This window comes from Notechis scutatus, chromosome 2 (genome assembly GCF_049901735.1).
Source record: "Notechis scutatus isolate UNSWTSFEM ecotype Mainland chromosome 2, rNotScu1.2, whole genome shotgun sequence".
Classification (NCBI taxonomy): domain Eukaryota; kingdom Metazoa; phylum Chordata; class Lepidosauria; order Squamata; family Elapidae; genus Notechis; species Notechis scutatus.
This window is the reverse complement of record NC_142010.1, coordinates 15,713,587-15,736,329: the sequence shown is the minus strand read 5'-3', so window position 1 is coordinate 15,736,329 and position 22,743 is coordinate 15,713,587. Positions and strand designations below refer to the sequence as shown.

The 22,743-nt window shown below is 42.0% G+C and overlaps 1 long non-coding RNA gene across 1 annotated transcript in view; it reads right to left on the bottom strand.

Annotated features, from left to right (window-relative positions):
- Positions 1-17,872, bottom strand: part of LOC148131833 (uncharacterized) — a 501,829-nt gene extending 483,957 nt beyond the window's left edge. Inside the window, exons 1-2 of the long non-coding RNA XR_015747165.1 lie at positions 17,785-17,872; positions 14,649-14,775 (exon numbers count right to left, since the gene is read on the bottom strand). This is a non-coding gene — a long non-coding RNA (uncharacterized LOC148131833). The remainder of the gene's footprint in view (positions 1-14,648; positions 14,776-17,784) is intronic.
- Positions 17,873-22,743: the final 4,871 nt, after the last annotated feature.

Here is a 22,743-nt window from a genome sequence, read left to right as displayed (position 1 = left end):
TACCATCTTTATCTGTTTTTACCTTAAAAATCCATTTGCAGCCAATGGATTTCTTTCCTACAGGTAATTTGGCATTTTCATACACCTTCATATCTCTTAATGAATTCAGTTCCTTATTCATTGCTGCATACCATCTTTCTTTTTCCTTAGTAGGATACTTTTTAATTTCTTCAACAGAATTAGGAACTTGATTAATCTGGCACACTGTGTTAGCCTGGTACCTATCAGGCGGTCTAGATACACGTGTAGTTCTTCTGGGAATTACAGGGCTTACAGGAGGACTTTGTTGAACTACTACCTGTTCATCTTCCTCATCCTGTTCAGCTATTGTATCTGTTTCTTCCTTTATGGGCACTATTTCATCCTGTATTTGTCTCTTTACTTTATTTTTAAAGTTACAGGGATAACTAATGGGATTTCTATAGGATTCAATAATTACATCTTTATTGGCATCCTGTTCTAATTTCTCCCATCCTTCATGTTCTAGAAATTGGGCACTAGCACTACATAACACTTTAGATGTGCCTTTCTCCCAAAATCTATATGCCCTATGGTTTGCCTGATAACCAACGAAGAAAAATCTTTTAGCTCTATGTTGCCCTTTTTCCTGAGTTGTGCAGGAATATGCACCCATGCTGGTGCACCAAATGTGTGCAGGTAACTTAGATCAGGTTTCCTGCCATGCCACTTGGTGAATGGTATTTCACCTGTTGTTGTATTAACAACGTTATTCAATATGTTATTAGCACACATTGTAGCCTCCCCCACAAAGGTTCAGGTAACCCAGAATCATTTAACATTGTTCTAACCATTGCCTGTAGTGTTTGGCCTCTTCTTTCAATAAAAGCATTATGTTCTGGCCTGTATGGAGCAGACTTCTTATGCTCTATTCCAGCTACCTTAAGTCTGTTCTGGAATTTGTTATTAATAAATTCCGTACCATTATCTGTCACCAGGGTTATCAGTTGCCTTTTAGACTTTCTTTCAGCAAACCTAAGCCAATTGAAAAAATGTTGATATGTTTCAGTTTTGCTTTTCATTAAATAGCAAAACCCATATCTAGAATAATGGTCCATAATGCTCAGTATATATCTAGCACCTCCCATACTGGGTTTCTTTGGACCTATTATGTCTGCAAATACTACTTCTAAAGGTTCTTTTGTTTTGAAACCATTTAGCCTATTTGCAGGCAATACTTTGCTCTTATCTTCACAGCAAACATTACAACGCAAATATTTATCACAAGGTTTTAACCTTATTCCTTCAGATAACTCAACTGTACGTTTGCTTAAATACATGCCCCCACGCCTGCAATAAATGGTACTCTTCTGGCTTTTAAATACAGTTGAGCCTCCCTTTCTTCTATATCAAGCATATGTTCCATTTAAAGCTGCAGTCCCTTTTGTTCTTTTCTTATGCATTTTTCCTTAAAAGTAATACCCTATTTCAATCCCTACTAAAGCAAATAAACTTTGTTGTGGTCTCAACATTTTTTCCTGGTTTTACTGGACCGGCAAAACCTTGACCTGCTCGGTTCCCCATTGAAGTGTATGTAGGCTTTTGCTTTTTTAATTTGTCTTTCCTGGTGGTGGGTGGCCCGTCAACCACCAATTTCTCCTCAGGTGCTTGTGCTGTCAAAGCTTTCTTGGCTTTTTCTTCGGCTTTTCTTTTTTGTGAATCTTGCCAAGTCCTCTGCCTCCCAATAAAACACTTTTTAATTGTGTATGCCGTTGAAGATAAATTCTCTTCTTCCAGGTGCTTTACTTTGCTTTGCTGGTTTCTTTCAAACTTTGAAGATAATTTCTCTTCTTTCTTATCTTCTCTCAGCTCGTCACTCTCACGCCTTCTTCTGGCTTCTTCTAGTAGCCTGCCTGTAATCTCGGTTAATGAGAGGCTTTCTTTTGGCAATACCTCTAACGAAGTTACATAGTCATCATAGCTTTGATCTAATGAAGATAATATTATGTAGACTTGTTGCAGTTCATTAAATATAAGCTCTTTTTCTTGCAAATCTTGAAAAATGCTCTTCATACAGTTTAAATGAACTAACATATCTCCATTCCTCTGAAGATGCGTTCGAAAAAGCTTCCGTGTAAGATTTATATGTGCTCCTACACTGTCCCGAACATAAATCTTCCTGAGGTTCTCCCACAGTTGCAGCATTTTCTTCTCCACGAATATGGACAAGCTGCTGATCACAGAAGAGTCAGTCCTATGATGCATAAAGCCTGCTCATTCTTCAGTTTAAAGTCTTGTAACTTTTCGTTATCATCATCATTAGCAGGATCCCAGCTACTCACATCTGGTGGGTTTGCTATAATGTCCACAAACCTTCTCTGCGTAGAAGTAAACTACATTTCATTGACCATGAAACATAGTTTGTTCCATCCAGCCTGGATATCATGGACAGTTGTGACAAATTTACTTGTGCCATTACTCTTCAGATATTTTAACTATTTTAAACTAATTAAAACAGTTTGTTTTTACAGTAATGTGCAACTCACACCAACTCTCTCTGCTATATCCTGGTTAGTTAGACTATGCTGCTGGGCCCATAACCAATGTTAGGGATTTGGGGATTAACCCCTAGAAGAGTATTGCAGCAGTAGTCAAGCCAGGAAGGGCCCCAGAGTATACACACACTGAACACAAACACTGTTTGTAGTTTAAATAGTTTTTAATCCAGTTAGAGTTTAAGCATTGTCATTCAGTCCATTAAGTCATTCACAGTATTTCCATCCAGTAAGACTCACTAGTATAGTCCAAGTTAAGAGTCCTTGCAATATCTTTATCAGCCGATAAAGATATCTTCTCCTCCTCCGGTTTCACTCTCCAGAGAAACAAACGCTGGATATTCAGTAAACAGTAGCAAACAATAACAGTTCAGTCACAGGCACTCACAGTCAGTAATCACAGTTAGTCGCAGCAGCACACAGTTACAGCGCAGCAGCACACAGTTACAGTCAGTAAGCTTTCCAGCTTCTAATGCTTCCTTATATTGTAACTTCTAACCGCACCCTTAATCGGCTAATTGCCTGCTGCATTGTGCTTAAAGTGATAAGCACTTAAACCATGATATCTAAGTTTTATATATTTATTCACCCAAACCATATTTGGTATCAATGTTATACCTAACAAAGCTCAATGGTAGAAGCGTTGTCCTTGTTCCAGAGACAATACCACCAATGAGGAACTCTCCTGGCTTGTAATAGTTCAAAAGGTGCACCCCATCCCTATTCAGAGTCAAGATGCATTTGGCTCTGAAACTTGCCAGAACTTTGTGAGGAAGCAGAAGCAGCAGAAGCAGCAACATGATTTGTGTTCCTGATGGAGTCACCATCCTTACTTTGAAGACAAAGTGATAGGAAGAGGTGGAAGAAGGCAAAGCCCTCTTCCAAGACAGAAGCTCCAGATGTTTTCTAATTCTGACAGAATCTGTACAAGCCTTCATATCTGCATCCCCTGCCTGTCCTAAAAGCTTTCAAGGTTCTCTATTTCTCCAGGGCCATTTATGGCCCCAAGATTTTCCAGTGCAAAGACATTAGCCAACAAGGCATTGATATGATATCAAAGTGGAAGCATGTTATGGCTGTGTTTGTGTGATATCTGAAGGCAATCCAACATGTCTTTTGAGATTTAGTAACAAGAGAAGAAATAAATCACTATGATTTGGATAATGTCTCTAAGGAGAGACATCATCTCTCTAACCTCTGAGTGAGTCAACAGGCAGATGTCAATTAGGAAGAGTCAAAAATGGGGTGAAACTCTAAAAAGGGGGCAAGGAGTGAGATGGGAGAACTTTCTCCCAAATATGCCTTAGAAAATATCTTGATGCAATCAACTCTCCAAAGAGAATTTTGGAATGAAACTGAAATTTCAATCCTCATGGATATAGTTGATCCTGTTTGGCTGCCTTGTTCAAAGATGGGTGGCTGCAGGAGAGGGATCTGTTCCACTATTGGTTCGGTGATCACATGTGCAGCTTTCCACACACCAGCTGAGCCCTGCAGTGCCAATCAGATGAGATGATAAAGAAGAGAGAAGGGCAGGGGCAGGTGGGAGAGCTGATCCTCCGCTTTTCTCTTGTTTCAGCTGGAGGCTTTTTTCCCCTCCTCTCAGCTTATTGTTGGAGGCTCTTTTTTACTACTGGGTCAATCGAACTGGGCCGAACCGGTAGCATACTACCACTGTGTGGCTGCTCTTGTTCACATGACTACTTCTTCCCTCTTATAACATACCAAACAAGAACAAAATCTCTGAAAATTATTTTTTATTCAATATAGACATCAAAAGTTTGACTTCAGGTTCTGCTATTGGGGCATTTCCACTTTGAAAAATGTAGCTTTCTTTCATTCAAAAAAAAAAGCTGTTGATTGTTTGTAAATGTGGAACTAAATCATATAAGAAACAAGAAGATGGTTATGGTCAGGGATCAGTACAAAAAGAGAAATAGAAAGTATCCAGCAAAATATAAATATAGAGATAAATAACTAAATGGGTAAAATTAGGATAGCATAATATTTTCAGATGTAAAACCTATGAAAGTTGTTGAGCTGCTCTTGGCGACTAAACCTAATAAAATCTACCATCTATCAAACTTGTCTACTTTATTTCATACTCTGCAGTCCTTGGTTAGGTTCATGTAAAGAATCAGTCAGAAAATAAAGAAGGGGAAGTCGTTAATTTTTTGGCATCCAATGTGGCTCAAGGCAGAGCTAGCACAAGAAGATTCTTGGTATCCCTTCTATGAAACCATTGACAACTCATAAAACATTTCCATGCTTGTTTTAGAGTTGCCATGAACAGAAGTGGGGGATTTGAAAAACAGTGCAGCAGTTTGGAACCAAAAGTGCATTCTGTTGTAGAGCGGCGGTTACAGAAGAAAGACTGAGCCAGGTTAGGCTAACATACTTTATTCATTGAATAAAGGGTCGCCGCGGCTTCAGAGGCAATCTGACAGCCAGCTGGCGGCGACAGCTGATGCCGTTTGATAGCTCCCTTTTATAGCCGGCTGTCAAACGGCATCAGCCAATGGGAGTGATCGGCGCTCCCGCTCTGACGGTGGACCAGAAGGAGAACTGCAGGCAGGTTCTTAATACACAACACTCCTTCCCCCTGGCCGCGCACATGCCATAATGGCGGCCTTCGTTCGCGGCTTGATCTCCGCGGCTCTGGAGGCTTGGTGGCTGCTGCACAGTCTCTGGTTTCTCCGGCGGTGCCAGGCGTCTGCGGAGGGTCGACGGCCGATCTGGACCTGCTATCTGGAGGCTGCTCCGGTGAGTTTTCCTGCGGTGGACGGTTGGCTGGGAAGTCGGGCCTCTGGTAGACCGGGTAGTTCTGCGGGACGGCTGCGGCAGGCGGCAAGTAGACCGGGTAGCTCAGCGGCGAGTTGTCCAGGCTTTCGGCGGCAGGCGAGGTCCAGTGTCTCCTGAGCTGGTTGATATGCCTCCTCCAGGTTCTCCCATCTTCCAGGAGGACTCTGTAAGACCTGGGCCCTGTAATAGAAACTATCCGCCCTGGCAGCCATAACGGGTGCCCTGCATAGTTCCTGGCATAAACCAGGTCTTGCAGGGCAAAGCCCCTGGCATGGCTGTCAGATGCCAGGGGTGTGCTGGGGGAGTAGTGGGGGTGCAACCTGTCCAGGGTGGTCCGGAGTCGCCTGCCCATCAAAAGTTCCGCAGGTGACTTGTTGGTTGTGGGGCACGGCGTGGCATGTTGCATGAGTAGGTAAGTGGACAGCTTGGAGTGCCAGTCTGCCTGCCTCAGCTTGGCCAGAACTTCCTTGGCCGATCTAACAGCCCTCTCCGCCATCCCATTACTAGCGGGGTGAAAGGGGGCTGTGAGGGCATGTCTGATGCCCAGGTTGGCAGCGAAGATGGCAAATTCATTAGAGCTGAATTGAGGCCCGTTATCTGACACCAAGGTGTCTGGCAGTCCATGAGTAGCAAACAGTCTGGTTAAAACCCTTGTGATGGCTTGAGTTGTGGTGGAAGACAGCAAGGCCACCTCAGTCCACTTGGAAAACGAGTCCACTACCACCAAGAATGTCTTCCCCAGCATGGGGCCAGCTAGGTCAATATGTAGCCTGGCCCAGGGTGCCCCTGCATCTTCCCATCTGGTGGGTGTAGCTATGGGTGGAGCTGCCCTTGTCGCCTGGCAGGCCTGGCATGCGTTGACCCAGCTGGCAATTTGGGCATCTAGTCCTGGCCACCAAACGTAGCTGCGGGCCAAGGCCTTCATCCTTACCATGCCCGGATGACCCTCGTGCAGTGCCCTTAGAACTGGTTCTTGTAAGGAGGCAGGAATGACCACCCTTGTCCCCCATAACAGACAGCCCTGAATTGCAGACAACTCCTGCTTGCAGATCTTAAAGGGGATTAAATCAGGGGCAAATTGTATATCAGGCCACCCCCTTCCCACCCAGTCCAGGACCTGGGAAATCAATGGATCTTTTTTTGAGTGCGCAGCAACATCCCCGGCTGAAAGTGGGAGGTCCAGTCCCGTGCACTCGAAGATTGCGTGGATGGGAGCTGGGTCCTCGACTGGAGTAGGCAGGGGGCACCTGCTGAGGGCATCTGCGTGGCTCAGGTTTATTCCAGGACGATGGATCAAGGTGTATGAATAAGCGGCCAAAAAAAGTGTCCATCTGGTCATTCTTGGGGAAAGTACCTGTGGGGTTTGTTTGTCACCAGCTAACAGTCCTAATAGAGGTTTGTGGTCTGTTACTAGTTCAAAAAAATGGCCACAGAGAAACTCATGGAACTTTTTTACAGCAGCTACAGCTGCCAAAGCCTCCTTATCGATCTGGCTGTAATTTCTCTCAGCAGCAGAGAATGTTCTTGAAAAATAGGCAATGGGTGCCTCAGATCCATTTGAAAGTCTGTGGCTTAAAACTGCTCCTATCCCAAAAGGTGAGGCATCAGCGGCGAGTACTAGGGGCAAGTCCTTGTTAAATTGAACTAAGACTGTGTTTGACGTTAACAGAGACTTCACTGCCTGGAAAGCGTTGGCTTCTTTGTGTCCCCAGTGCCAGGAGACCTCCTTGTCTAGGAGCCTATGTAGGGGCTCAGCTACAGAGGCTTTGTGGGGTAGGAAGGATGCATAGAAATTTAGGAGCCCTAAAAAGGCCTGTAATTCAGTTTTGTTAGAGGGAGTGGGTGCCTCGTGAATGGCCCTGACTTTACTTTCTATGGGGTGAATCCCAAAGGCATCAATTCGATAACCCAGGAAGTCTACTTGATTGGTAGCTATGGTGCATTTATCTTTTTTCAATTTGAGCCCATTTAGTCTAAATCTGTCAAGAACAGACCTTACTCTGAGTAGCAGTTGTGCCTTGTTAGAGGCCGATACTAAAATGTCATCAAAGTATGGAACCACCCTGGGTAGGCCCTGGAGGATTCTTTCCATGAGTGATTGAAAAATGCCTGGGGCTACGCTGACCCCAAACTGTAAACGTTTACATCTGAAAGCACCCCTGTGTGTTACTATGGTTTGAAGGTCAGCAGTGTGCTGGTCCACAGGGAATTGTTGGTATGCCTGGGACATGTCCAATTTTGTGAAAACTACGCCTGGCTCAAATGTGTGAAGCAGGTGTTGAATAACAGGTACTGGGTATGCGCTAACTTGAAGGAAACAGTTGATGGACGTCTTATAGTCCGCGCAAATTCTCACGCTACCATCCTTTTTTAAAGGGGTGACTATGGGTGTTTCCCACTTTGCAAAATCTACCTGTTCCAAAACTCCTTGATTAATGAGTTTGTCTAGCTCAGCATCTAATTTGGGCCTAATGGCGAAGGGAACCCTTCGAGGTTTCAAACGGATAGGGGTGGCTTGTGGACCCACATTGAAGGATATGGGTGTGCCCGTATAACAGCCCAGGTCATTGCTGAAGACATCAGCGTAGTCATTAAAAAGGGCATCAACTTCAGAGTTTTTGACAGAGTGAATCCCTGTGATGTTAAGACCCAGGGCAGGGAACCAATCTAGTCCTAGCAAGCTAGGCAGGGCACCATCAACAACTACCAGTGGCAAGTAACCTCTAAAGTTTTGGAATTGAATAAGGAATCTTCCCTTACCCAGGACTGGGATGGTCCTTCCCTGGAAGTCCCGAAGGTTCAGGTGGCAGGTAGTCAGCTTCTTCCTTGGGAATGAAGGTAGAATCTTCTTCAGCGTGGACCATGCAATGATGGAGAGGGTTGACCCGGTGTCCACCTCCATGTGGCAGGGCTTATCTTCTAAAAGAAGAGAAACGCTTATTTTGTTAGAGTTAGTGGAGAAACTGCCTGCGTGATAACAGGTGTAGCAGCTTTTTACTTGCCTTTGGGATAAGGCAGAGACTCGAGATCTTTGGAAGGGGGCTTGCTCAGCTTGACAAATTCTGGCTATATGCCCTTTCTTCTGGCAGTTCAGACAAATAGCATTTCTGAACCTGCAATTGGATCTAAGGTGGTTACCCCCACAGCTTGCACAAGGGGGCTGTTGTTTGGTGAACTGGCTGTTGTTTCTCCTTGGTGGAGCTAAAGGTGTTCTGGGGTGTGTGAGGTGATTTACGTCTATTGGGTCTCCTATTTCCTCCTGGGATACCTCATCATAATGGACTGTAGCCTGCCCTTGTTTTGTGGTAGCTCCCTGAATCTCAGCTGCAGATATTTCTGATAGCTCAGCAGCCTGAGCTTCTTCAATGGCTAGGGATAAAGTTAGATCTTTCTTTGCTAACAGCCTTCTCTGGAGCTTCAAATCCCTAATTCCACCCACAATTTGGTCTAGTAGCATGTCCTCAAGGTAATCCCTGAACCCGCAGTGTATGGCAGCAGATCTTAGGGCTGCCATATATTGGCTCACGGTTTCCCCTTCAGCTTGAACCCTTCTCCTAAAAGCTAGCCTCCTAGCTATCTGAGAGGGTTTGGGGGAATAGTGGTTGGCCAAAATTTCTTTCAACTCTTCCCAGGGAATAGCCTTAATGGGTCGAGGGGACACTAGTGCTGAGGCAGTGTCGAAAACGGTAGCCCCACAGAAGCTTAAAAATAAGACCTTTTCCTCAGGTCTGTAGCCCTAGACAAGTCTATGGCATTTAAAAACATTCAAATCTGCTAATGTAAGATTCCCAAGTCTCTGTTCCCGGCTGGAAATGTGGGAAAGTTGGTGTAGATGCCATTTGGAAGGCAGAGTAGGTCTGCTAGGTGAGAAAAAAAAATATTAGAGGTCGCTTTTAGAAAAGCGTTTCTGTAGCGCCTGTCAGCGGCGTTCGGCTCCTCAGCTGTGGAGCTTTGAAGTTCGCGCTCTTTTGGAGAGCGCCGGCGGCGTGACTTCAATCAGCACTTAGCGGCTTCAGCTCTTTCTCTGTGTGACTTGGCTCAATTGTTTCGCCTGGACGTCTTTATTGTATCCCGCCCTCGTCGCCAGTGTTGTAGAGCGGCGGTTACAGAAGAAAGACTGAGCCAGGTTAGGCTAACATACTTTATTCATTGAATAAAGGGTCGCCGCGACTTCAGAGGCAATCTGACAGCCAGCTGGCGGCGACAGCTGATGCCGTTTGACAGCTCCCTTTTATAGCCGGCTGTCAAACGGCATCAGCCAATGGGAGTGATCGGCGCTCCCGCTCTGACGGCGGACCAGAAGGAGAACTGCAGGCAGGTTCTTAATACACAACACATTCCATTCTTGCAAAGATTATAACTAAGCGACCAGAATTTCTGCCACGCAAATCTCTAATTGGAGAATGTGATTGATGACTCTTGGCTATGAATATGTTTCGTTGGAGCAAATGAATTATGATACACCCAGAGGGGTGGAGGGAAACCAGGGTCAAGGGTGACAGTGAATTATATGTCTTAGAATCGGCTTCATACAGATCATGCTGACATGTTCGCTCCTAATAAATTTTTTGAAGTTTTTGAAGCTTGGCTCAAGGCTCATGGTTTAATTAGGGCAACTACCAGAATCCTGACAATCATATCGTCCTGTTGGACCCACAAAGCAGCCCTTCTCTTTGACATCCCCTGCCTTGTGGAAGAACTGGAGATCCAGGTGGCCCCAACTACCTCATGATTAGGCTAGGCCTGTTATTGTTGTTGTCAATAAAGGAGAATGTTTAAAAGGAGGGGTATTTGGTGCCCTTTGATCTTGGTTGTTTTCTTGAAAATATTTCACTACGCAAACTAGGTTCCATAATCAGTGCAAGTAACATCAAATAACACCAATGAAGTTACTTAGTTTGGGTAATGAAATGTCGGCAAGAAAACAACAAGATCAGATCACACCAAAACTACTGTTGTTGATGTGTGCTTAATGATTGTTTCATCATATTTATATGGCCACCAATCCCACAGAAAGTGATTCTGGGCATTTTTACTGCAATCCAATAAAGTAATAAATATATTTGAAGCCATTTTGGAAGGCAGTTCAGGCTGAGCTTGAGCTACATGTTGTCACGATGGTTCTGATCAATGGAGCATGTGAGAATAGAACAATGAGAGGTTTGTGAAGACAATTCCTTCAGATGATTTTTGCCTTCTTTCAGTCAGTTTCCTGAGACTGGAATTTCCTGCTCAGCAATGCAAGATGCAGAGGCTTATTTTACCATGTTCAAAAGAGTTGCCACTTTTTGTCAATGGCCTGAGAATGAATAGGTTGCCATATTTAATGGGAAAGGCCTTGGGAGCTTATAGTAGATCTTCATCAAGAGAATGAGTGGATTACTCTCATGACCAAAATATAATGCTACATAGATATGAGATCTGTAGGCAAAGGTTTAGGAGCTACACCTATGACAAACAGAAAGGGATTTGTGAATGTGGGCAAGGTTGGAAGATCTAGGCAGGAAATGGTTGAGACCAGAGGAAAGAAGCAGAGAAAAAATAGTAGAGAAGGTCCAGTGAAGAGAAGGACCAGGGGAGACCTGATAGCAGTCTTCCAATATTTGAAAGTCTGTCACAGAGAGGAAGGGGTTCAAGCTATTTTCTAAAGCACCTGTAGGCCAAACAAGGGACAAAGAATGGAAACTGAACAAGAAGAGATTTAACATGGAAATTACAGTAGGAGAAACTTTCTGACAGTGAGAACAGCCTCAACTGGGTACTGGAGAGTCTCACAGACAAAGCACTTTACTCACAGGCTTGCAGGTGAATTTCAAAAGTTCACTGCAGCAATTCCAATCCTAATTGGCAACAACGGGGATCCCAAATAAAGCTAGCGCTGAGAGCAACTGCCTCTCAGTGCTCCTTATAGCAGTTTCCCAACCCCTCTCAACAAGCCTAACATCTGCCCATTCAGCTAATTATCCCCTGCGCCTGCTCCCTCTGCCTAATCATCCACACCTAATCCTCCTACCCTCAGTCCAGCCTCCCACACAGCCCCATGGCAACTCAGTAGTCTCCCCTCCCCTCAGCTAGCATGGCAGTCCTGTCTGTCCAAATCCCGCTCCAATAGGCGAATGAAGCCTCATAGTTGCAAAGCCTCTGTTAAACAGTGAAGCCCTGTAGTTCTGGAATCACCGCCCAGCAGCTGATTGAAGCTCCGCTGTTTTTTGCTGTTGCTAAAGGAAGAAAGGAGGTTTGACTTCTTCATATCTCTAACTGCAAAGAGATATATTACAGGACTGATATTGTAAGTTTACTGACCTCTTTTTCGACACTGGACTTTGCAACTGATTAATCCCCGGACGGACTGAACTAGTGTATGATATATGGACTGTTTGACTATGCTATAAATCTTACTGGAACGAACTATTTAACTAGCACATTGTATCTGTTTTACTGAGTGTAAATTACAACAACGTTTATCTCACATATTTGCCTGACTACCTGACTGCCGTGCAGGTTCTGCTAGGGTGTATATCCCTAAGTAAAGCCACTATGAAGCAAATGATAGCAAGGAAACCCATGTAGGCGAGGACAATATAAAACATGGTAACATTTTTCAAAAGGGCCCAGCAGAGATTATACTACCTGAGACTTCTCAGAAAACAACAGCTGAATGAAAAATTGCTGGTAACCTTCTACCATTGACCATAGAAAGCATTTTAACTTACTGCACCTGTGTGTGGTTTGCCAATTGCACAGTGGCAGATAGGACAGCACTCCAGAGGGTTAACGTCATTGCTCAGAGGATCATTGGTTGCCCTCTCCCCTCTTTGGAAGAGCTTCATAGCTCCCGCTGCCTTAAAAAAGTTCAAAATATTCTAAAAGCTTCATCTCATCTAGGGCACCTTTTTTTTGAACTATTACCATCTGGCAGATGGTACAGGACAATAAAAACAAGGACACATAGACTGGAAAATAGGGCAGTATCCCAGGGCAATAGCTCTGTTCAATTATACTGTATAGTACCATGTTGGTGGGTGGGTTTTCAATTCAATGTGTGGTGTGTGAAGGATGTGCATTTGTGTTTATTTTCACGGTCATGATGTGCACTGAAGATGGTATTTGATTTCATTGTACGAGGTGCAATGACAGTAAAGTAAAGTAAACTAAACTTAGCATTTAGTTCTCGTTGTTTTAATTTTTAAGTTGTGATTTAATTGTGTACCGTCCAAAGTCACTTTGTGCGAAATAGACAACCATATAAATGTGATCAATAAATTTGAAAAGAAAGAGCCTTAAAGAAGATTAATTGGTGAAGGAATTCAAGAAGAGGAACTGAGTCTGTTACCTGCCAAGTCTTTTTATCCAATAACAATGGGAAGATGAAGCAAAATATTTCCATCCTTTCTAGATTTGGCAACAATTTTAAAGAGATAATGAAATCGACATTAGTATCTATTCGTAGATTGGTCTTTTATTAGTTCTCCTTTCCCCCGCTTCTTTTTGTTCCTTTTAATCCCAGCACTGTATGTTAGTATTTTTTTTTCCTTTCAGAACCACAACCATATTCATTTTTGGTTGGTAACAGTTTTTATCTCAATATTTAACAATGCAAATTGAAAAGATAAGAAAAGGTGGGAAGTAAATATGCACTTGATGGTTTTATGACGAGTCCTCTGTTTGGTTTTTATTTGTTCTTTGAACCCAACTTCTCCCCCTTCATGGTTTCAGATATTTAGATATTTCAGCTTATAAGAGTTTATGATCTTAATAAAGAGTAATTGATTAAATGTACAATTGATGTATCTTTTGGCCTGTAGTGTAAGGTTGTTTTGGATGAGCAAAGTGCATTGATCTAAAATCATACCTCAAGCTACAAGAAATTCATATATTTCTAAGAAAGATAAATATGGAACGACACATCCAAACTGGCAAAATATTAAAAAAAAGATTTCCCCTATCCAATTACATTCTTCTTCCTAACTCATCCTTTGAGATCTTTTTCTTTTGCCTCGCATTAGGGAAGGAATTGGACACCATGGAAATTAAAAACAAAACCATCAAACATATATGACTCTTTAAGATGTATATTGATCAGAGTGCTTTGGATGAATTCAGAAGGTTTCTCCTAAAAATAAAATCCTATGGTATCTCTGGACAACTGAATAACTGGATAGAAGCATTCCTGGCAAACAGACAACAAATGGTCAAAATTGGGAGCGTCCTATCAAATTCTGTACCTGTCAATAGTGGTGTCCCCCAAGGCAGTGTTCTAGGACCAACTCTCTTCATACTCTACATAAATGACCTCTGTGATCATATTAAGAGCAATTGCGTTCTTTTCGCTGATGATGTAAAGCTGTTCAATACCACAGACAATACTGCTACCCTACAAAAAGATCTTGACTATGTATCAGAATGGTCAAACAAATGGCAACTTCAAATCTCAACAAATAAATGCTCTGTCTTACATATTGGCAAAAAAAATCAGAAAATAAAATACAAGCTGAATAGTCAAGATCTTGTTGATGACCCAAGCTCTGTAAAGGACCTTGGAATACTCACCTCTAATGATCTAAGTGCTAGAGCCCACTGCAACTACATAGCCAAAAAGGCATTAAGAGTTGTTAACCTAATCCTACGTAGCTTTTTCTCTGGTAATATCACACTACTAACCAGAGCATACAAAACATTTGCTAGACCAATACTCGAATACAGTTCATCAGTCTGGAACCCACATTACGTATCTGATATTAGCACAATTGAGAAAGTCCAGAAATATTTCACAAGAAGAGTTCTCCACTCCTCTACTCGTTGTAGAATACCTTATGCCACCAGACTTGAAATTCTAGAACTAGAAAACCTTGAATTACGCCGTCTTCGGTCTGATTTAAGCATGGTATATAAAATCATACATTGCAATGTCCTACCTGTCAATGAATACTTCAGCTTCAACCATAACAACACAAGAGCACACAATAGATACAAACTCAAAGTTAACCGCACCAAACTTGATTGCAGGAAATACGACTTCAGCAATAGAGTGGTCAATGTCTGAAATACTCTACCCGACTCTGTAGTTTCTTCCCCAAACCCCAAAAACTTTAACCTTAGACTGTCTACTATTGACCTCACCCCTTTCCTAAGAGGTCTGTAGGGGGCGTGCATAAGCGCACCAACGTGCCTACCGTCCCTGTCCTATTGTTTCTCTTATTCTTCTTTTATTTTTCTTATATGTACTCATTTCATGTATTCACAACTATGTATACACTTATACTTATTATCTTGTAAACAATTGGCAAATCAAATAAATAAAATAAAATAAAATAAATAAATGGTGTCACCAACCTTCCTGAGTTGAGATGGTCCCCTCTGGACAAGGAACACAATCATAGCAGCAAACTGGTTCTCCTTCTCGAACTTTCTTGACAAATCCTGGCTGACATTTTTCCACACATTTGGACTGAGGCAGAGACTGGAAAGAAAAAGAAAAATGCCAAAGGAAAGAGGTTAATCTCACCATCTATGTAACATGGAGGTAGACAGAAACATTAGCCAAGTAATCTCTGGGCTTCAGATAGAAAAATATGAAAACCCTGACAACTTCCAAATGATTGCAGGAATACAATTGCAGGCGGATGCCTCATTTAGTTCCTCCTTTTTCTTGGGGCCTTTCTACTTAATAAAGTCTGGAGGGATGAAATGAGAAAAAAATTAAACATCAAGTCAAACTTAGTTCCTCCTCATAGTGTAATTCACATGCATTCCTCCATTCTTCATATATGCATGATTTTAAAATAAGATATCCACTTATTTTAAATTTGAGACTAAACTTTATTGTCGAAGATGTATTACATTTCTTTTCCATTTGTGAACTTTATAAAGATTAACTGACTAATTAATGATTGATTGATGTATATTTTATACATCAATGCATTTATTTAAAATTGTATTTATTTTTAATTTATTTAAAATACCACATTTTTTGGAGTATAAGATGATCCAAAGTATAAGACCCACCTACCTTTTGGGGAGGAAAACAAGAAAAAAAATATCTGCCTCTCCCTTCAAGCAATTTGCCTCCTTGCAGCAAAAAGCTTCAGCACAGCCTGATTAGCATAAGCAGCTGATTGTCGGTTGGTTCGGCCTCCATACAATCAGTTGTTTCAGGCTGCAGGGATTGACATAGCCTATTGCTGTCTCCGCGTTCCCCATTTTTGCCCCATTCCAAGTGGCAGGAATCAGAATGGGCAGAAAATGTAGCACATGGAGGCTGAAAAAGCATGTCTTATACTCCAAAAAATGCAGTAAATTAAAACTATGATTAAAAAAGAAACTTCTGATTGGTAAGATGTAGAATGGTTTCTTCTGGATTGCAAAACTCCTTTTTGAAAACAGTTCAAAATGGTCTCCTAGTTAAGATACAAAGGAAAAATTCTTTACAGGTAAAGGCTGTCAACCTTAAACATGATGTTCCTCATCTGTATATTTATTTGATCAGTTTATACGGCTGCCATGCTGGTTAATTAAAAGTAAAACTGACTAATTTCTAAAATTATAGTGAGGTGAGATGGAGGTGAAAATGTGTCCATCAAAAAGGGTGAGTCAGGGATCTTCCGATGCATCACGTGGGGTCATGAGTGAGAGCTCTGTGTGGGAAAGTGATATACAACACAAGTTATCCAATACAAGGTTCCTGATACAATTAGGTAACACAAGCTAACAGGGAAATGCACACCTATATTCATTATAAGTTTGGAGACTCCCAGAGTGGCTTAATATAGTTAACAAACATTTGCATGCAAGGCAGTGGTGGGATTCAAAAAATTTACTACTGGTTCTGTGGGCATGGCTTGGTGGGCATGGCATGGCTTGGTAGGTGTGGTGTGGCTTGGTGGGCATGGCAGGGGAAGGAAAAGTCTCCCTTCCCTTCCCACTCCTGGGGATGGTAAAATCTCCCTTCTCTTCCCATTCCTGGGGAAGATTACTGGAAAATCCCATTCCCTCCCCACCCCACTAACCTGCTTTCCAGCTCCGTTCTCTTATGCAGGGCAACAAAAGAAGACCCAGCCAATCAGCTGGGACTCGGGAGGCAGAGAAGAGATGGGGCAGGGCCAGTCAGAGGTGGTATTGGCTGGTTCTCTGAACTATTCAAAATTTCCACTACCGATTCTCCAGAACGGATCAGAACATGCTGAATACCACCTCTGATGCAAGGGATTTTCAGATGAAGGGCACTCTTAAAAGCCAATGCCAAAACCTAAGTAACATTTCCCTTGAAATTGTTCTTTATTACTTCTGATATCAGGATTATTTTTGCACTAAAGTTGTGTTTCAGTACTTCAGTTTTCAGGCCATTATTGTGGTGTGATGGGGAGCAAATAAATTTAATCAATCAATGAATAAATAAGCTCACATCAGACCAGTCATTGTTATATCATGTGAACCGAAAGCCTTGGACCTCCTTGATGGTCCTCCCCAACCATGAGCCTGCAATTTTGGGAGACTTCTGACTCCAATCAGGACAAGATGAAGTGTCAGGGATCTAGCATCCACCCCCATTCGAATGGGGCACATTCTCCACTGGGACATATCCAAAGCCAAGTGTCATCAATCAATGCTAGAGCCCTGACACTTTTGGCCACCTAGCAATTATCTATGAAAGCATTTAAGGAATGTACTACTTCCCCCACTCCCTTTTTGCTGACAACTCTAAAAGTCCAGAGAAATATTTACTTATTAAGGTTATTTCCCAACAAGACTTCCATCCAATTTTGATTCCATTTTATCAGATTGAGACCAAACTTGAACTCAGGTCCCGATCCACAGAATTGCCTTCACCTTTGATATTTGAAGAGAAGAAATTAGTGAAACTGAAACTAGTAACACCAAAATCCTCAGCATATGAGGCAGTAGTGGGATCCTACCTTAGACACTACTGGTTCAGTTGGAGATCGTGCGCGTACGCGCATCCCTAACATATCCACCCCTAAAAGCCAATCAGCTGAGAGGGTAAAGAAGTGACCCTCCCACCCTCCCATGCACTTTTCAGTCTTTTATCCTCTCAGATGATCTTCAGAGGATTGTTTCTTCCTCTCAGCTGATCCGAGGCATTTTTTTTACTACAGGTTCGAGTAAACTGGTCCAAACTGGTAGCATGCCACCACTGATATGATGCCCTCTCTCACCGGGTTTATGGAGGTATTAAACTGCATATAAAATGGCAGAGATTTGTGTCCTAAGTAATAATCACTCCAAATCTCATTTTGGAAATAGCTGAATCAGGTTATAACAGTATTCAGCATTATAGCATCTCTCGGTCAATAGATCTGAAAACTCCCTAGCTGTCTAAGAAAATTATAGATGTTTTACTCCACACATTCAATTCCCAGTCAAGGTTACCCACCCTTTTGACTAGATTTAGCCCACTTGAAATGGATTGTAAGTCTTTGGCGGGGGGGGGTTGTATCAATATTTTCCTCACCTTGTTCAGCAACTTTAGCTGTGACAAAACATCTTGGTTGATTATAATTCTCTGCCTTTCAAAACTCCCCAATTCCTTGTTGATGGGATCCTCCTTGAGCAGAAACACCCTACTAATGATCCGCAGATCTGTTGCTATGTCTCCATTTTGGTCCAAATACACTTTCAACAAAGAAAGATTATACAATTCATTCTTCTTGAAATATGGATGGAACTAGAGTGGAAACATTAAGGAATTTTAAGAAATCTTGTTTTCTTACCTCATATCCTCTTTTTCCAATTTAATCTTTCTTCTACAGTTGTTTAACTTGCAAATATTGTGAGTTGGGAGAAAAAGTGTTGCCATTGTCTTCAAAGCTCAAGAACAAAGGTTTAGTAATAGTTCTCAATTGTGTCTGTGTGTGCGTATTTGTTTTCTGAGGTTTTCGCGGGTATTTGTATGTGGATCTTTGGTTATTCGGGTTTTCTCCCGTGTAAAATTGGAAGTATCTAGGCGACGTTTCGATGAAGTCTCATTCATCATCTTCAGGCTTGTGTCTTCGGCTTTGTGCTTCTCGGAGTAATGTGAGCTTGCAGCTGCTTCTTCCTTTTAACTGCTAGTGGGGGTGTGACTTGATTGGGTGGGGGCTTGGCTGTTTTCTGATTGGGTGGGGGTGTGTTCTCATTGGTTGGGGGTTTGGCTGTGTTCTGATTGGTAGGGGGGTTGGCCATGTTCTGATTGTCTGGGGGTGTGTTCGGTTCAGGTGAGGGCTTGGTTAGTCTTAGTTGCTGGGGGATTTGAGCTGGTGAGCTGTGATCCTGCTGTTTGGCTTCGCATTCGTTGTCGTGCCACATCTTCATGGTGGGCGTCAGTTCGCTTCATGTATGGGTCGGAGGGGTTTGAAGTAGGTAGTGATGCAGCTGTGGTACGGCTTCTGGTCCGTGGTCGTGTCTCATCTTCTGTGTGGGTGTGAGTCTGCTTTCTACGTGGAAGTGTGGTGGTAGCATCTTGTGTGGCCCTCATGCGTGTTGGTCTGGTTACATTCTTCATGTTAGGTACTCGTTTGTTAATGAGGGTGGGTTTCCAAATGGCTGGTAGGTGGGAGGTATCATCATGTTTATTCATGCTGTGTGGGCATTTTTCTATCTCTATGGCTTCTCTGATTATTCTGTTGTTGAAGTGTTCGGTTTTGGCGATAGTTCTGGTATTTTTAAAGTTAATCTCATGTCCTGTGGCTTTGAGGTGTTGGACCAGAGAAGTGGTCAGTTCTTCTTTTTTGATTGAGTTCTTATGTTCTTCAATGCGTGCATTTATTCTTCTGTTAGTTTGTCCGATGTATGTGATGGGGTAGGCGGTGCAAGGGATTTCGTATACTCCTTGGTTTTCTAACTCGATTTTGTTTTTAGGGTTTCTTAGGATGGTGGATATTTTTCTGTTTGTGCAGAATGCTGTTTTAATGTTGTGTTTTTGGAGGATCTTGCTGATTTTGTCTGTAGTGGCTTTTATATGTGGGAGGAGGGCTTTGCCGTTCTCTTGTTCTCTGTCTTGGATTTTGCTTGGGGTTTCTTTTTGGATTAGGTGGGTAATCTCCTTTCTTTGGAATCCATTGGCTGTAAGTACGTTAGTGAGAGTGTGTAGTTCAGTTTTTAGGAAAACCCGAATAACCAAGGATCCACATATATATATAGATTTTCATGGGTACAGGTATGCAGGTCTTGGCGTGTTCGGGTCTTTTCCCATGTAAGATTGAGAGCATCTTGGCAACGTTTCGACGAGGTCCCACTCGCCATCTTCAGGCTGGTGATTTCAGCGTCGTGCTTGTGCAAGCAAAGTGTGATCAGAGCTGACGTCTTCCTATATATACTGGTGGGGATGTTGGCTGTGTTTTCATTTCTTGATTGATTGATGCAGTTGATGTTTGCCGATTGGCTGGCTTTTTCGTAAGAACATATGTGGCTGTGTGTCTATCAGCCTCCTGTGTTTTATGACCTGGGTAATGGGCTGTGTGATGACCTTCTGAGTTTTATTTTTTTGACCTCCTGGGTCTTGTGCTGTAATCTCCTGGGTTGTAATGACATCATAAATCACTGAATCTCATAAATCACCATACCGGTAGTTAACCCTGTCGGATCCCACGCTTCCTTGTTTGGACCCCATACCTGCCATGGATGCAGCCTCTGAGCCCCCAAACTCTCTTCTCCCTTCTTTCTTCCCCTCTTGGAATTGGACGCAGAATTTAATGTGTGGGCCAGAATCTTAATGACACTCTAAGTAATGCTATCATTTTTGATCAGCTTCCTATTCCTTTTCTCTTGGGTCTCCAGTGGTGCTTTCTGGGTGCATCTTCTCCGGCCTTTGACAGAAAAGACGTGTTTTGAAATAGCACAATGAAAATACTCACCTTGAAATTCAGGTTCCACAAAGAAAGCACTTTTATAGGCATCATCTTTTTGCCAACTTTTTTTCCACTTAGAAGGAAAGCTCCAAATACTATGGACGTACTTGTAATGCCTGTTTTTTTTATTGAATATACTCCAACCATTGTCATGATCCAGACTTCCCCTTGAATAGGTTCTGGTAAATGCCTAAGTGTTAAATGGAAGGGAAGAATTCTGTCAAGAATGGACTCAAATTCTATGAAATGAACAAAGACATTGACTTGTTTCCACATAGAGAGGGCATTCCTGAGGGCTGCTGTATTTCCAGTCACTGAGAATTGCTGTGATATAACAACACAAATTGCATTCCTCACAAGCATAGGGGTAAAAGTTCTGATGAAATTTTCTCCCTTCTCTGTGTCTGGAGCAAAGAGACCAATCAAAGTCCATCCAAAATGGAGGAGCAGTTGGACAATTGCTGGGTACTGAAACCCTTCTTTGGGGAGCATTGGATGGAAAAAAGGGAATCGACTTTTATCACTCAGAGCCTCTGAAGCAGTTTTCGCATTGATCTGAAAAAATCAACCAAGAGTGCTGTGTTATATTTGGGGTTCTACCAAGTCCCAATTTTTAGCTTTCAATGAATCCAACTTTATTCTCATGCACAAATTAGAACAGTTTCTTTTGATTAGTCATTAGGCCAAATCATCTGTAGGGGGCGTGCATATGCGCACCAACATGCCTACTGTCCCTGTCCAATTGTTTCTTTTATTTTTCTTATATGTATCCATCTATTCATAACTATGTTTTTACTTTTACTATTATCTTATAAGCAACTGCCAAACCAAATAAAATAAATAAAAAATAAACATTTTAACCATCCTTAAGATTCTTCTCAGATGGGAACTTCCGGTTTGTCGGCTTCGCGAGCGGCAGGGATTAGCGATACTGCGCGATCCCTGCTGCGCTAGCCGTTTTTGGTGCTCCGATCCGGACGGGTTTGGAGCTAAGGCTGCCCTGCAGGGGTGGCTGAAGATAGGGGGGATCCGGAGAGGGGTTTGGGGGTGTTGCAGACCCCCTCCCCGGCCGGCAGAACCCCCTTTTCCCAAGACGGAGCAGTGGTGGTCCGTAATGGCCGCCACAAAGAAGCCGGCAGCTGGGCAAGAATGCGCAGGAGGAAGAGGAGAAAGCCTTTGAAAGTGAAAGTTTTTCTTGGTTGACCCAGGACTCTAAGACATATTTAACATAATTCCTGGAAATTATGGCTTTTTGAATGATACTTTCCAGAAGAGAAAATAAGCGGCAATTTTGAGTGCTGAAAGGAAAGTTTACTCTCCTTCCCTACGGAATCAACAAGTGGATACTGAGAAACCTGTCTTTTTCAGGTAAAAACTGGCTTTATGTGATAAGTGGGAAGGGAGAGGACAAAAAATATATTTATATGTTAAGATTTTGTTGGAGGAGATGCCTTAAGGATTTGAAGACTGAAATGTATTGCAATGAGGCTTTAAGATACAGATTTGGACTTTCTTTTTTTTATTGATACTACCCCAGGAAGAGAAAGTGAGAACTTTGTCTTGGCTTGGATTGATTGATGACTTTGGGATTGTTCTATTTTTTGAAATATCTTGGTTGTTGCAAGAAGAAAGAGGGGGAAAAAAGAGATTCATAATGGCTTTTTCTGTTGAGGAACTGAGAAAAGAATATGAGCAAACAAAAAAAGATGGCAAAGATGGTGTGAAAGAAGCCTTCCTTTTTTTAGAAATGGCGCTTGCTACCTATCAACAAACACTACAACAGATGGAGGAGGAGGAAGAAGAAGAAGAAGAAGAAGAAGAAGAAGAAGAAGAAGAAGAAGAAGAAGAAGAAGAAGAAGAAGAAGAAGAAGAAGAAGAAGAAGAAGAAGAAGCCATCTTTAATGAATTTCAAAATTTAACTAAGAAAGAAGGAAGAAAGAAAGGAAGGAAAATGAAGGACTTAAGATTTAAAAAACACTCAAGAAAGAGAAAAATAAGGTGCAAAATCAATATAATGATAGTAAACAAAAGAAAAAAGGAACACAACAGAGAAGGGAAGCCAGTAAGGCAGAGGCTAGGAGAAGGGGGGGTAGAAAGGTCTGGTGGGAGAAGAAAGAAAGGGAAAAGGTGGAGAAAAGCCACAAAGTTTTGAAATCAGATGGGAAAAGAGGAATCTTTTTTAGGGACAAAGGGTAAAGTATAATTTCTTTAAAAAAGATTTTGCAAGGTACATAAGATAATATTGTAGCATTTGTATTAGAAATAGAAAATTAGAATGGTTTAAGAGTTAATAAGATATTAAAATGTTGAAATGTTTAGTAATGATTGATTTTAAAATTTAATAAAATATTAAAGGGAATGTTTAGAATATTGAGTTTTAATTAAAGAGTTTAATATGACTATGGTATTGATGTTATTATAAAATTATTATTGTAGCATTTGTCTTTGGAAAAGGCAATGGGAATGTTATAAGATTCAATATTTAGATCTATTATTTAACTATGTATTTAATCATTTTGGATTTATTATTTTTCTTTTATTAAAAAAACATTAGTAGATAGAATGTACCAAGCAGAATCAGATTG